Genomic DNA, 15,396 nt, shown 5'->3' with positions numbered 1-15,396 from the left:
AGGTCTTTTGGGCACTTCGTTGTAATGAAAGTATCTGCTGAATGTACTTCGTAGTAATGAGATTTCTATAGACTTGTGGCATATGGGGAAACTGTCGGGTCCATAAAAATACTTTGTTGTAATGAAAATTTTGTTGTAAAGATTTCGTTGTAACAGAATTTTTATATATATATATATAATATAGTGAAAAGATCAGACTCAACACACTCATAAAGGTTGGGGGAAGCCACCCGTGTACTGTCCCTGGCTGCAATGCGTTTGAAAAGTTGACAGAAGTGTCTTTGATGGAGTCCAAAAGTGAACTGATTGAGGTTTGAGAAGATGGCTGTTTTAAATGGAAATAGCGGAAGTGACATAGGAGAACCGGAAGTGACCTTCTTCGGACATCATCCTAGGTGCCAGAACCAGATGTGATGTCGTCCTAGCCATTGGAATCGGAAGTGGTGTTGCCCCAGGCACCAGAACAGGAAGTGACGTCACCCTAGGCGCCTGAACCGGAAGTGACGTTGTCCTAAGCCCCAGAACTGGAAGTGCAATCATCCATGATGAGTTAAGTTTTTCCACAGCTGGTTTATAGAGACAACAGGAGAAGGTTTAGCGCATCCTGCCACCACCTGGTCTAGCGTGAAATTACCTACGCTTGGTCCATACAATGTCGTCCCACTCACACGTGTGTGACAAATTATATATCTTGTGTATTTATGTATATATATATATATATATATATATAATGTATATATATATATATATATATATATATATATATATATATATATATATATATATATATATATATAATATCCATAATGTGCAGTATTGTTCACATATGATCTATATATCCAGTCCCACAGATTTTTTTTTAATTGTTTTATTATCTTAATATACCTTGACTGCTGTAGCCACCGGAGATCTTTTAACTTGTCAAATAGCATGTATGTCATAAAATAAAATAGGTATTTGTGTGCATTTAGTTCATATATACATGTGGCACTGATATGACGTGTAAAGAACAGTTTATGGTAGTATATGGAAAATGTCTTTGTCTTTAGGCACTTTTTAATAAGTCACCTTTTGATTCTTCCAAAAAATAAACTCAATACTGAGCATAGTTTACAGTTTTGTTCACCTGCAGTATACATAAATACACCTGGGACAATAAAACCTTTCATTGCATGTATAAACTATTATTTTCAATTTTATTATTAGCCTTGTTTTTCCAGACCTAAAGTATTATTTGCTTACTAGCTGAATTACCTGGCATTGCATGGGTCTAATTAAATGGGGAAAAAATCATCTTTTGGAAATTCAACATGGCTAAATACAACCCAGGATAAGACCAAATATGTACTCTTAAAGAAAAATTATAATCCAGCAAGACAATGAAATTGTTATACCAGTTCATTGAGAACAAAACTTTGTGGTCTTCGATATGATTGTGCTTTAGCTGCTACAAATCGTTGTGCTTGCTAAAGGTGTCCTATCATCAACCCCAGTGCACGCCTGCTGCCTGATGGGAAATTCAGTCTTACATCAGCACTAGTTTTAGGTTGGCCCTCCTCCCATTATAACCTCTCTTCTCACATGACTATATTTTAAGTTGGATCAATGACAACACACATACAAAATTTCATGAAAATCATTTCAGGCACTGTTGCATGACTGATGAACAGACAAACGATTGAGAGTTTTATTTATGCAGATGTTGTAAGTTAAGTAGTACAGACTTCACACTATTTTTGGTATAGCCGTACCCAAACTATTGCTGGACTAACAAAATTATATGAATTTTGTTTCTGGAAAAAAAGACAACAAATCTGAAATCAATCACATAGTTTTAGTATTTTATTGACATTAAGCTGTATACCAAGTTACTCTTACTAATATTTACAAATGGAATCTTTGAAGCCCCTTCATGTCTTCTTTGCAGTTGTTCATAAGAACAGTCTCACTTTTTATGAAATGTAAATAGAATTTTTTGTGACTTTATTAGTTGTTCAATCAAACTGCTTAATCAGAACATTTCTCTGTCAGTCACAGACAAATATAAATACAATACAAAGGAATTGTTCTTCAGCATAGTCCTTTAAACAGATATTCTGCGTTCCATTTTTGAATAGATAGATAGATAGATAGATAGATAGATAGATAGATAGATAGATAGATAGATAGATAGATAGATAGATAGATAGATAGATAGATAGATAGATACTTTATTAATCCCAATGGGAAATTGAATATTACTCTCTATTACCCTCTGTTCATCATTTATTAACTCTAGATGGGCAAACTTTGTATTAATCAATAGATATGCTCACAAAAGCCTATTTTGTTACACAAAAACAATTCTTCCTTGAAAACCCTTTGTATAGGAAATTTAAAAAAAAGAGCATTATGACAGAAATTCACATGTAGTAATGCATCATAGCAAAGAAATAGAATTTCACTGAAACTACAAAGTTTCAGACATGAAGTTGACAATTATGGTAATTTATATTCTACTTTATTCTGCCTGGAAAAAAAAACGTAGTTTTATACATTTTTGGAACTTGTAAAATGCTGGCCTCTACATCCTTTTACTGTAGAGTGCCTATGCTCCTGAGTTAAAACAGCTCACATGCAGGTATTGGATACAAAATCTAAGTTCAAGGCTGGTGGTTTCAGTGATTTAAAAAAGTGGACTCATGTAGAGACATCTTCGCCACAGATGAAACTCTTCATTGGTCCCTTGACTAGACAGCGTTCTTTGATGTTCTAGTTGACATTATGCCCTACTTAATGAAATTCTTTTGGAATCACTGCCATTTCCTTGGACTGCCAATAGCAAGTCTGGCTTTTGGGTTTACAAGCAGCTGTTTCTCTGAAGCTTCTGTCTCAAAAGCTCAGTGCATCAATGAAGAGTGCGCAATTAGAGTTCATATCTTAGTTTGCTGTTTACTTAGTAATGGTCAAGGTGACTTATGTTTCACTAAATTGTAAATATCCTAAATATCCTAATAGTAATGTCAGCTGTTTTCTAAAATGTCTTTATATTTTATTTTAAGGCAAACTTATTAATCAATTTGTTTTTATAGAATTTTCTTATGTTGGGCATTTTTTTATGTTTAGTACTTAATATAAAAGATATAAAATGATGTCAATCTTTTTGTTAATAAATATTGCAGCAATCATTTTGTTTTTGTTAGCATTTTTATCTGTTAGTAATGTCAGTCTACTGAGATAATGCAGGGCTTTTGAAATTGTTTCTGCACAAGACAACTGTGACTTTGAAAATATCTTTAAAAATTAGACTATTATTGATTCCTAGTATTCAGAACACAACCCTTTCCTCTTTCATAAATTCTGATTGTAAGTAACAATAGGTACAGATCATTATTGTGTACAAAAGACTTAAGGGAGAAATGTCCTTCTTTAGTGCTAATGTAATTGTATTAACACCAAACAGTAACACTTTATGAGATGGTCCAACAATTTATTTTTGGTAGAAAAAAATTATTTATACATTAGTTGATTACATAGCCTGCCTTGTTTACTCACCGTAGACATTTTCATTATGTTGGAAACAGTGTACAAGCATGCAAATGTTGTTACTACTCCTTGAAATTGCACATAATTTCATCTTTTAACTGAAAACATTTATTCAAGGCCTATCCAGGCAACATCAGCTACAAGGCAGAAGTGAGCCCTGCATGAGGTGTGTAAGGGAAAAATCCAGATATCCAGTTTCACTTCAGCTCTTGTATGTAAAATATTCTTTAGACTATTGCAGTATATAAGCATAAGAATTGACAAAGATGCCCCCAGAGCACCCTATTCAAGAAGACACTCTTGCATTGTAATTGTAGGTGTGCTAACACTCGTTTATTAGACAAAGCCTTTATACAAATAGCATATTTAGCATATAGCTGATAACATGTTAACTTAATATAACTTGGTCCATATATGGGAGATTAGATCATCCTACATTAGGTAACATGATAAGGTACATGACACTTCATTCCAAGGTAGTAGCGACCTTGAGGATCTGCAGACTAGAATGAACAGTTAGACAAAAGGCAATATAACTGAAAAGTTTAATACACTAAAAATGTTACATAAACGTTTTCTGCTGTGGGTGCCAGGCTTTTGCACAGCATACTCACAAGGACATCCATAATCTGTCCTACTTGTTCAATTTAGAGCCACACATCAGCTTTGCTTGCATGGCATTGTGATGTGGGAGTAAAACCTGACCATCTATACAGACAGAAGAGAGCCGAGGATTCTAAAGCATTCTCCTAATGTTAGTGTAATGGTGCAACCCTCCCGCTTTTTTTCTTAGGTTTAATTTCTTCTACACATTTGGGAATTTGCACCCATGAAATTTTAATCTTAAAAGAGGAGAGAATCAAGTGGCGGAATAAGATACACTGTAAGTAACATGCTGGACTCAATGGCATGTCCTTTAAAAAAGTAACGTCAGAAGCCTAGAAAAGCTGTGCAAATATGCTTTAAACATGAACAGAACAAAAACTCTTTGTACATTTTACAAATGTTTCGCCAAACATATTTTTAATTTTTGCATGTTATTTAGGATTAAATGAACCACTCTAAGCTTCTCAATGACGACCTATTCCAGAAACAGTTCCCGTCATTTGTATAGTTTGATGTGCCAATCCAGACCACATTTGTTTTGGGAATTACTGTATGAATGCATATCCCTGATTGTCTTGTGCAACGAGCTATGGAAATATTCAGTTGAAAGGTTTCTTCTGAGTTTAGTTCTGTCTTTGTATTTGGAAGCTGTGATTTCGCGGCTAAATCGAGTTTGTTCAAAGAAAGCATTGGACTTCACTAAAGGTCAATTGTGATTGTCTCTTAGGGTGACATTCATCTTGTTTGAGGATGTTATTTTTTTGTTTGATCTGAATGGAATCCCAGTGTGTACTGAGACATTACTAAAGACCTAGAAGCTAAACCATATCAGATAATGATGTTTACGTGTGAGCTGACTTTTTGGACTAAGCTCTTGGTTTCAATTCTTCTGTGCCCTGATCTTAAACTATGATCACACGCTGCAGATAGTGATCAAAAGGGTAAGATCACATGTATATTTGTGAGAAACTAGATATCTCCTCATAGTTGGTATGCTTGCTCTCTGTATCAAAGCAAAATACATGGCAGTCTATGAGGACAACCTCATGTATTTAAGAGGAGTCAGTTGATGTGGTCTTTTCAGAAGGTACACTAGAAAGGGTCTACTGAAAGAAATCAGAAGACAGGCTGGCAATAATATATAGCGCAGCCTGTATGATGGTACCAGAGAAATCAATAGGATTTGTTGTTAGGGAAAGAGAAATCCGGTTTGCTTGTCTTCTTGCCACTAAGAACCTCACTTAAAAATACAGAAAATGTATGCTTTGAAAAACAATGCTATATACTTGATAGTAAATTGTATTGCCAAAGCATTACATAATTGTACACAATGATGTTGGTAAAAACATCAAATGAGACACAAATAAATAAAAGTTGACAAATCTTGTTGTGTTAACAGTGTCATCCCTAACCTTTAAGTGTGTTTTTACTCTTTGGTGTATGCCACATAATTCTCTTGATAGTCATACATACTGAGCTGCTAATTTAGTAGTGTTCTAATACTGTGAAACTCTGCTGCAGTTCATTAGTATATAACTAATATATATGCAGATTATTAATCAAGTGCTTGGCTTTAGTTACTGTTATTGTTATGACTAGATTTGGAACAAAACAACTAAAATGGCCACAAATCAAAATGTATTAGAGCAGTAGTTGTACTTTTAGGCCTTTACTAATGTCTCAGTGTCCTTGAACACCTTTGGTAAATCTCGTCTTAAATGAATCTGTCTAAGGAACACTAAAATGTAAACTCCAGAATTTAATATTTACTTTGCTTTAAATATTTATGATAGAATTAACTAAAATAATTTATTCATGCTTATCATGTTTAACAGAATATACAGAATATATATATTTTAATACATAGGCAAGAAATCAGTTTTCAAGTGACTGTGCTAATATACATATTCCTTCTGAATAGCTATTAAAGTTAAAACAGAATTTTCATGAGATATTTGAAAGGCTCCATTAACATTAGGAAGTCAAAACATAGCACTATTATGCAATCCTCTTCTGCACAACTCAAAAATAATGTGCACAATGCATAACAATTTTAGATTTTAGGCATCTATAAAGAAATTGAAAATAGCTCCTCAATTTTAATAACATTTACATTTTTACATGCTTAGCAGATACTTTTATCCAAAGCAACTTACAACAAAGGGCAACATTATTGAGTAAGCATCAGTCTGGGGAAATTTTTAGAAACACGTGTTACCAAACATAGTTACAAAATTCACTAACACAAGTGAAGAGCTTTAAACCAAACAGAACACAAAAGTGGTTAATCTCTTTTTTTGGCAACAAGAAACTCCAAGCCATTATCAAATAATTACAGAACAAGAGAATCTTCAAATACTTCTTAAACACACTGCAGGAATCTGCAATTCAGATGGAGGAGGTAAGCTCATTCCACCATCACAGAGCTACATGTGAAAAAAGTCCACAATGAGATTTAATGCCACACAAATCTGGCATCAACAGACTATTTTCACTAGCAGACCTGAGTGGGTGAGAAGGAGCATACAACCTCACTTGTGCCTCAATATACATAGTTGCTGATCTATTGACTGCTCTGTAGGCAAGCATCAAGGATTTGAACTTAATTTGTGCTGCTATGGAGAGCCAATTTAGCAATCTGAAAAAAAAGACTGACATGTGCCAGTCTTGGCTGGTTAAACACAGGATTTGCCACTGCATTTTGAATTATTTGCTACAGCTTTGTGGCCCATGCAGGTACTCCTGCCAGTAGAGATTTGACGTAGTCCAGATGAGACAAGACTAAAGCCAGAACTAGGAGTTGCACTGTATACTCTGTCAGATACAGTTTAATCTTTTAGGTGTTATACAACATGAATCTGCAAGAATGAAAGTGTCCAGTGAAGGATGGCTGGCCATGGACACCACCCCAATTTTGTGTACTGATTTAGTTGGTGTTAGCAATAATGAAATGAGCTGAGCAGGGATGGGATGTTGAATAGATGGGCTGGTTGAGATAACAAGGAGGTCTGTGGAAACAGTTTAGGTTGATTAAGTTTAAAAGTGTTTTACATGTAATTCAGGTCAAGTATATCTGAACATTTGGAAGCGCTACAAAATTGAAAAGAACTCAGTGGTGGCTAAATATGGAGCTACAAAAGAAAAAACAGAGGAAAAAACAGCTGTATAAGGTGCATAAGACAAATAAATCTAGTGCTAATCATAAGGCACATGAAAGCATGAAATCATCTGCTAAAAAGGATATTAGAAAAGGTAAGAGGCAGTTGGAGAGAAATATTGCAGAAAAGGTGAAAGATGACCTAAACAGAGTATTTCAGTATGTTGGTATTAGAAGAATAGTCAAAAAGGAGGTAATGGAATATTAGAAATGGTAAAGGAAAGCTGTAATATACAGACAGTGATACAGCAAATGTATTGAACTTGCATTTTACTGAAGTTTACATATGTGAAGAAATCATAACTGGAACTATTAATTAGGTACTTAGTGATTTGGAACCTGTAGAGAGAAGTACAGCTTAGATTAAATAAGCTAAAATTTCACAAATCAACAAGACGAGGTAACATTTATCCTTAAGCAAGTTAGTAGGCACATATATATATATAAACGTTTGACACACGTCTTCTGGAAATCTTTGCACACTATTAAAATTTCAGAAGACTCGAAGCTAGAAAATATTGCCATATTATATAAAAAGGGTGATCAGGCTGATCCAAGTAACTATAGGCCACAAAGCTTATTGTGCATCACAGGTAAATAATGGAAGCAAATGTTAAAGAAAATATCAAGTGTCTAGAAAAGGGGCATTAACAAATAGCATGCATTCAGATGGGTAAGATCACATTTCACTAAAATGCTATACAGTAATTCTATGAGGAAGCAACATAAGCATACCATCATCGAGATGCTTATATTCTTTCTCTTGGTTTGCAGAAGGCTTTTGATCAAGTACCATATAAAAGGTTAGTGCCCAAACATAAAAATGGGAATTCAAGGTGCGTTTGTAGATGGGTACAAGCTTGTTGTACAAGGGTACAAGCTTGGGTACAAGATGTTTAAAGTTATGTTCTTCAGGAATTAGAGCTGTGGCCACTGCTCTTTTAAATATACATAAACGATCTAGACAAAATTATATTTCATAAGCTGGTTAAGTTGTAAATGATGTAGAATCATCTACAATATAGAAGCTTGGCCAAATCTGTGGCAGATTAACTTTTAACGCAAGTAAATGTAAGGAATTACACATAGGAAGTAGAAATGTTAGATTTGGATGCACAATAATGGGAAATCGAAAACTTGAAGGTATACCTTATAAGAAGGATCTAGCTGCCGAAGTGGACTCACTAGCTACATCAAGACAGTGTTCAGAAGCCATTATGAAGGCTAACATAATGTTGGGTTATATAGCACAATGTATCAAGTACCAGTCCATGGAGGTAATGCTCAGACTTTATAATGCACTGATTAGACCTCATCTGGAGTACTGTGTGCAGTTTTGGTCAAAAGTCAAAAAGACATAGCAGCACTAGAGAAATTCCAGAAAAGAGTGAATAGACTGATTCTGGGACTAAGAGGTATGGGCTATAAGGAAAGATTGAAGGAGACGAACCTTTTCACTTTAAGCAAATAAAGATTGAGAGTGTTTAAAGTTATGAAAGTAATTTATATGCCAGATCCTAGTTGTTACTTTAAAATTAATTCTTCAACAAGGACACAGAGACATAGTTGGAAACTTGTTGAGGGAAGATTTCACAGAACTGTTACAAAGTTTTACTTCATGCAAAGAACCACAGGCATATGGAATAAACTACCAAGCAGTGCGCTAGAGAGTAGGACTTTAGGGAACTTTAAATCTTTACTTTAAATTAATATGGAGAGCCTATTTGAAGTAGGATAGAAAAGATTGTTAGGATGAATGGTATGTTCTCATCACAACTGTTCCAATGTTACTCAATATTTATCATTGGCAAAAAAAAACAAAAAAACAATGTAAATGTCAGATTCATCCTCTCTAGATCAGTATCTCGTACAGTATGTAGTATCTTGCAGGTCATGTAAAAGTGAACAAATAAAGTAACTGCAACCACAAGTGTTTGAAGTTAAGTTTCTCACATTGGTAACTTTTGTAACATTAACAAATTACTAAACCTATTATATATTATATAAGAGCAAAGTGGTCTTTGTTTCCTATGTGCAAACCTCCATGTCTCTTCCCCTAGTGGTTGACTCCTGTACAGTAGTATCAGAGAATCGCCTACTTTGGTGTCTCCATTCCATTTATTACAGAAGTACAGCAGTAGATTTAAAAAAACAAAAAAAAGAGGATGAGGGACAAAAACAGAGTGTCCAATACGTCCACCTAAGCAACACTACCTCATTCCACATAACGTTTCACACTTTGAAATGTACATCCGTATTTTCCAAAATGAATTAGCCTCACCTAGGGGAGTCCATATTGAAATTCAACATAAAATTCAGATGTGTCCAGAATTTACCTTGGATTCAAATGATATGAAAGGTCACTGGTATCTATAGCGGAAAGATAAAGACCCTTATTTGGTAAATCTTAATAAAAGAGGATAAAATTGTTAAAACTAAGTTTCGTGTACTTTTCAAAAGCAAAAATGGCAGTTAAAGGGAATATAATGCAGATATACTATAAGCTCAAAAAGCTTTTCATTAACATTGATCTGATTGCATTTTTTATACTAAAATGTGAATAAATCATAGTTTGTATATGGCATTTTTGCCTGAGTTTGCAGAGTTGGTTGTCCTGCCTGCCTGTCATTTCATAGGTGATATTTTAAAAGTATACTAGAGAGAGAATTGAAAGGTCTAGGTTTTGAAGGATCTCATTAGCCATAGCTTCCCTTGGAGGGTAAACTTTGATTAATGGAGCAACTGCAAGTAGTCCCACTCAATACAGGTTGACCCCTATGTCACTTAATTCTCAGTGGAATTGCTGAGGCCTCTCTACTTGTTACTAAATGCACTGTTAAAGTAATAGTAACTTAGTTCAAAGAGGTTAAAAAAGTTTGTGATATGAAAGAAAAAACCTTCATATTGGCAAGCAAAAGCACTGCCAAGTGTTACTAGTCAATATCTGCAATATTACTTGGGGATTTCAGTAAAGTGATTTTAGCAATCCCACAGTTGGTTATCAGCCTCTTTGAAGCTTGACCATACATTTCTGCTGCAACTTAGGCTGCTCCATAATGCTGTTTATCTACAAACTACATAAAAAAAGAAGGAAATTCCTGTTGCATTTGCTTTAGTAAATTAAAAAAAATCTCATTATAATTTATTAAAAGCAACCTAATGGTTTCTGACTTAAAGAAATAAACTAATTGAATAAAAGTTAAATAAAAATTAATATTTACAGTATTAAGTGTCAAAGTCAAAGTGAACTTTATTGTCATCTCAACCATATACAAGTATACAGATAAACGAAACTGCAAAGCTCAGGGTCCACAGTGTAACAACATGACGTGCAAATAATAATTTAAAAATAGAATTAAAATTTAAATTAAAATTAAAATACAAACAAGACAAGACATTGCGCACAGACAAGACAAAGAAGTAGCAGCAATATTGATGTGTAAGATATGTATTATAATAAATAAATAATAAATAATAGATATAGATAATACAGAAATTATCAGTGTATGATAATAGTTGTTTAAGACGTGTAAACAATGACAGGTCAGAATGTTTCACAGCAGAAGGATAACAAAAGTGTCAAAATACTTAAATGTCAGTAGGAGATTTTTTTCAGTTCTTCTCTACATGCACACTCGTCTTTGCAGGACAGTGGCTCACATGTATAAAAGTTCTGTTTTTAGAGGTGGTTGAGGCTGTGTGAAGGTCCCAGGGGGCATCCTGGTGTTAAGAAGTCTAACAGCTTGGGGGTAAAAACTCTCCTGCAGCCTGGCAGATCTGGCTTTGATGCTGCAGTATCTTCTCTTGGATGGCAGAAGTGTGAAAAGTCCATGTGAGGGGTGTAAGGGGTCCTGCACAATGCTGCAGGCCTTGCGGACACTGCGTTTGTAAAATATGTCCTGTAGTGAAGGGAAAGGCACCCCAATAATGTTCTCTGCTGTCTTCACTATCCTTTGCAGGCGCTTGCAGTTGGATATGTTGCAGTTGCCATACCAGACAGTGATACAGCTGGTCAGAACACTCTCAATGGTGCCTCTGTAGAACATGGTGAGGATGGAAGGGGGAAGAATTGCTCGCTTCAGTCGCCTCAGGAAGTGTAGTCTTTGCTGGGCTTTTTTGTTTAGTGATGAGGTGTTATGTGTCCACGTAAGTTCCTTAGTTATGTGCACACCGAGGAACTTGGTACTCCTAACAGTCTCCACATCTAAACCATTGATGCTGAGTGGGATGTGGGCAGGATGTGATTTTCTGAAGTCCACGATTATCTCTTTTGTCTTGTCGACATTGAGAGATAGATTGTTGTCTTCACACCATGCAGACAGCTGTTCCACCTCATCTCTGTATGCTGTTTCATCATCCCTGCTTATCAGTCCCAGCACCGTTGTATCATCCGCAAACTTGATGATGTGGTTGGTGTTGTGCGTGGCTGTGCAGTCGTGAGTCAGCAGGGTGAACAGCAGTGGACTAAGCACGCAGCCCTGCGGTGCTCTAGTGCTCAGTGTGATGATGCTAGAAGTGTTGCAGCCCATCCGAACTGACTGGGGCCTCTCTATCAAGAAGTCCAGGATCCAATTGCAGAGGATGGTGTTCAGGCCCAACCTGCTCAGTTTTACAACCAGCTTTTGAGGGATGATTGTGTTGAAGGCAGAGCTGAAGTCTATGAATAGCATCCTGACATACGTGTCTTTTTTATCCAGATGTGTTAGGGAGAGGTGAAGGGCAGAGCATATGCAATCCACAGTTGACCTGTTTGAGCGGTTTGCAAACTGAAGAGGGTCAAGGGTGGCAGGGAGATTAGTCTTTATGTGTGACATGACTAACCTTTCGAAGCACTTCATTATGAGTGCAACTGGTCGGTAGTCATTCAGGCATGTCACTGATGACTTCTTCGGCACTGGTATGATCGTGGTCAACTTGAAGCATGCTGGGACTATCGACTGGCTCAGAGATGTGTTGAAGATGTCTGTGAGGACACCAGCCAGTTAACAATTAGGAACATTTCTCCTGAAATTTGCAACTTACTCTGAGAAAATAAGAAATAGTTCTGGAAAAAGGTAAAAAAAAAAAAATGACACCGATTTAATTTAAAGCAGGGGACTGTTAGATAACCTAAAGCTGAGGGACTTTCATTTTTATGTTTGGAACTGTGGAGCTGTCATGGGTTTTGCTAAAAATGAGTAAATTCAAACATCATATGTTCAGATGTAGCTCTGTAAATATCTGTCAAAGTCATTAACTTATTTCTTTAATGCTATTCTTAATTAAAGATTTACTCATAAATGGCTGTGCTTGTTTAACATGGTCACCAAGAGGCAGCTGTAAAACTGACAGGGACTGCTGTGCATCACACTGAATCAAGGCCTTCATAACTAATCATTAAAATTATTAAACAATTAAGATGTTTCCACCAAATTTAGCATACTGCTAAAGTATGAATTTATGAATAATTAATATTTTTTGACACAAAAATGGTGGAGGAATCAGCCTTTGTGTGTTATGTCTAACATAGGAAAAAAGGCAGTTGTAGAACAGTAGGAGAACCAGAAGATAAAAGAGTAATTCTCATTAAAAACAAGCAAGGGTCATAATCAAGAGGTAAGAAAAAAAAAAAACAAAAAACAAGGTCACTAACCCCTTAGCACAAACCAAAAGTCAGTCAAAAAAAAACTTCCCAGGAGTTTAACTGTTTGAAATTGTTTGCACAAATGATATTAATGCACCACAAAGTATATTTTAAATATACAGAAACTTAGTAAATACTGGTGGCACAATGATATAACACATAACTTTCTGGGAGCCATGAGGTAGCAATGGAGCACCACCACTAACAACAACATGACCACGGCCACAGCCACGGCGGTGATCACAAAAAGAAATTATCAAAAAAAATTGTCACATTATTACAATGAAAATATCAAAATATAAATACAAAATTCTTATTAGTACAAAGCCATAAAATCATAAATCGTTAATTAATATGGGTTAACTCTGCTTGAGAACGTTATGTTAACTTCCTTAGAAGATCAAGCCTAGAAAAGGCAGATATATGCACAGTTTCAAAGGTTGTAAAACTTTGAGCAGTGTTGAACTTTCGTTCACTATGACAGTGGCATGTCTATACAAGTTGCTGAAAAAAGAATTGCATAGCACCAGTGTGAAGCTGTAGTGACACACACTTATACTTCTGTTTTATACTTCTGTGTCAATCTTTTGTTGAAGCCTGGTTTGCCTGATGTGCACATCCTCAAAAATGCTAATACATGTTGCGTTTACGCAAACCCTATACAAAGCTCTGTGACTCTGATTGGCCAGATTATTAACTACATATTTCCTGAAATGTGTTTCTGTTTATCTTCCACTATTCTGAACTAAACATGGAACAGAACATGTACAGATTTGTCACAGAAATTAAAAGTTCACATTTATACAATATGATACCTCATTACAGCATTACAAAGACAATCAGATGGCGGACAATTTGTGGCATAAAATATTGGCTAACATCAGTTTGAACGTTCGTCAAATTTATGAAAAAGTGGAAAAATGTGAAGGACAAATACAGTCGCCTTTGGAAGAAAATGTGTAGCAAGATGAACAGCGGCCCTGGTGGGCAAAAACTGCCAGCATTTTAGTGGATTATTCACTTTTCTTGCATGCTACAAACACCATCACCAAGCATTTAGGCATATGTCTGTAGTTGGATGCAACACAGAAGCAGAGACTACTTTCGACAGTGTAGCCTACAGCATAGGACTGAATTTTTGTATTGAAATTTACTAAGCAGTGCTAATATATATAAATTTCACTACAATGCTTTTGTTCATGCCAAACACAAAAGTTTGCAAGGTTATATAATGAAAGCAGCACCCACTTACTATATAGTGAGCTATATGCACAACCAGTAGCATTTTACTCCTCTTTACTTTTATGTTATCACCTTCTGAGTAAAAGTGAATGAGCCGCCTTCCTGTGTAGTGCTTTTTACTCATGGATTATTCAGTCCACACGTGCCATCTCGCATGTTCTCCTTTACTTATGCTAAGTTTATGCTGGCTGGGCACTTTTTCAAGTTGTGTGAGAACATTGCAATGCAATTAATATTAGTTTATATACATTTTTAAGTAAATGAAATAACTGAAGTGGCAACAGTTTCAGATTAGACTATAATTTTTATTATTAGAGGTACTAAAACAGTTCAAGTGATTAAAAGTGACTTTTTTTGTGATTATTTTGTAGTTATCTGGAGTAGAGAGAGAGAGACTGCAATTCACATTTGGGTAGCATTATACAAGTGACCTCAATAATGGTGACTAGATTGGATTTTTCAAGGTGAAAAGTTTATGTAAATGCGATCAATTGCATCCTAGAGGATAGAGACAGTGATTCATACCTGGGTCCCAACATTTAATTGGCATTGCTTGTGGCCTGGGTCTCAACATTTAATTGGCATTGCTTGTGGCAGTTATAGGGAGCTTTTCATGGGAAAAAACAAAGAAAAATTATCAATGACATTTTCTGATTTCTCATTTACAGTGCAACAATTTAGGAAAAGTCAAGCAAGGACAGGAGCATGACAAAGCACACTGATAATTAAAGATTTAAAAACACCACCAACTGGTGTCGGCCATAGTGGTTCTAGTGGTCTGAAAGCAAAAGGCGTGTTTTATTTTACATCTCAATAGCATCTTACTACATCTGTCCAATGAAGGTAAATGTACTGTATCGTGTTCATTACTTATTCTTGGTGTGACAAAATTGTGCAGTGGTTCATAGCTCAAGGAACCTGGGTTCAGTTTTGGGTCAGGTCAATTATGTATGTAAACTTTACTACTTGTACTCTTGCTATCTATGTGGGGATTGTCCAGGTTCTCCAGTTTACTCCAACCTCCACAAATGTGCATTTTAGGTTGTATGCTAATTAATGTTGCTTAATGGGCATAATGTCATAAGTAGTCCCAGGAATGGACAGCCACCCTGATCAGACATCAATAGAGTTGGCTCAATACAACCTTGTAAAGGAAAACACATCCTCCTAAAATGGATGAATTAATACTATTTATTGTATAAGTCATTTAAGACTATCTGAAAAAAGAACATGGAACAATCTA

The sequence above is a fragment of the Erpetoichthys calabaricus genome, chromosome 9 (assembly GCF_900747795.2).
Source record: "Erpetoichthys calabaricus chromosome 9, fErpCal1.3, whole genome shotgun sequence".
NCBI lineage: Eukaryota > Metazoa > Chordata > Cladistia > Polypteriformes > Polypteridae > Erpetoichthys > Erpetoichthys calabaricus.
The sequence above is the reverse complement of the archived record's forward strand: the minus strand, read 5'-3'. Positions refer to the sequence as shown.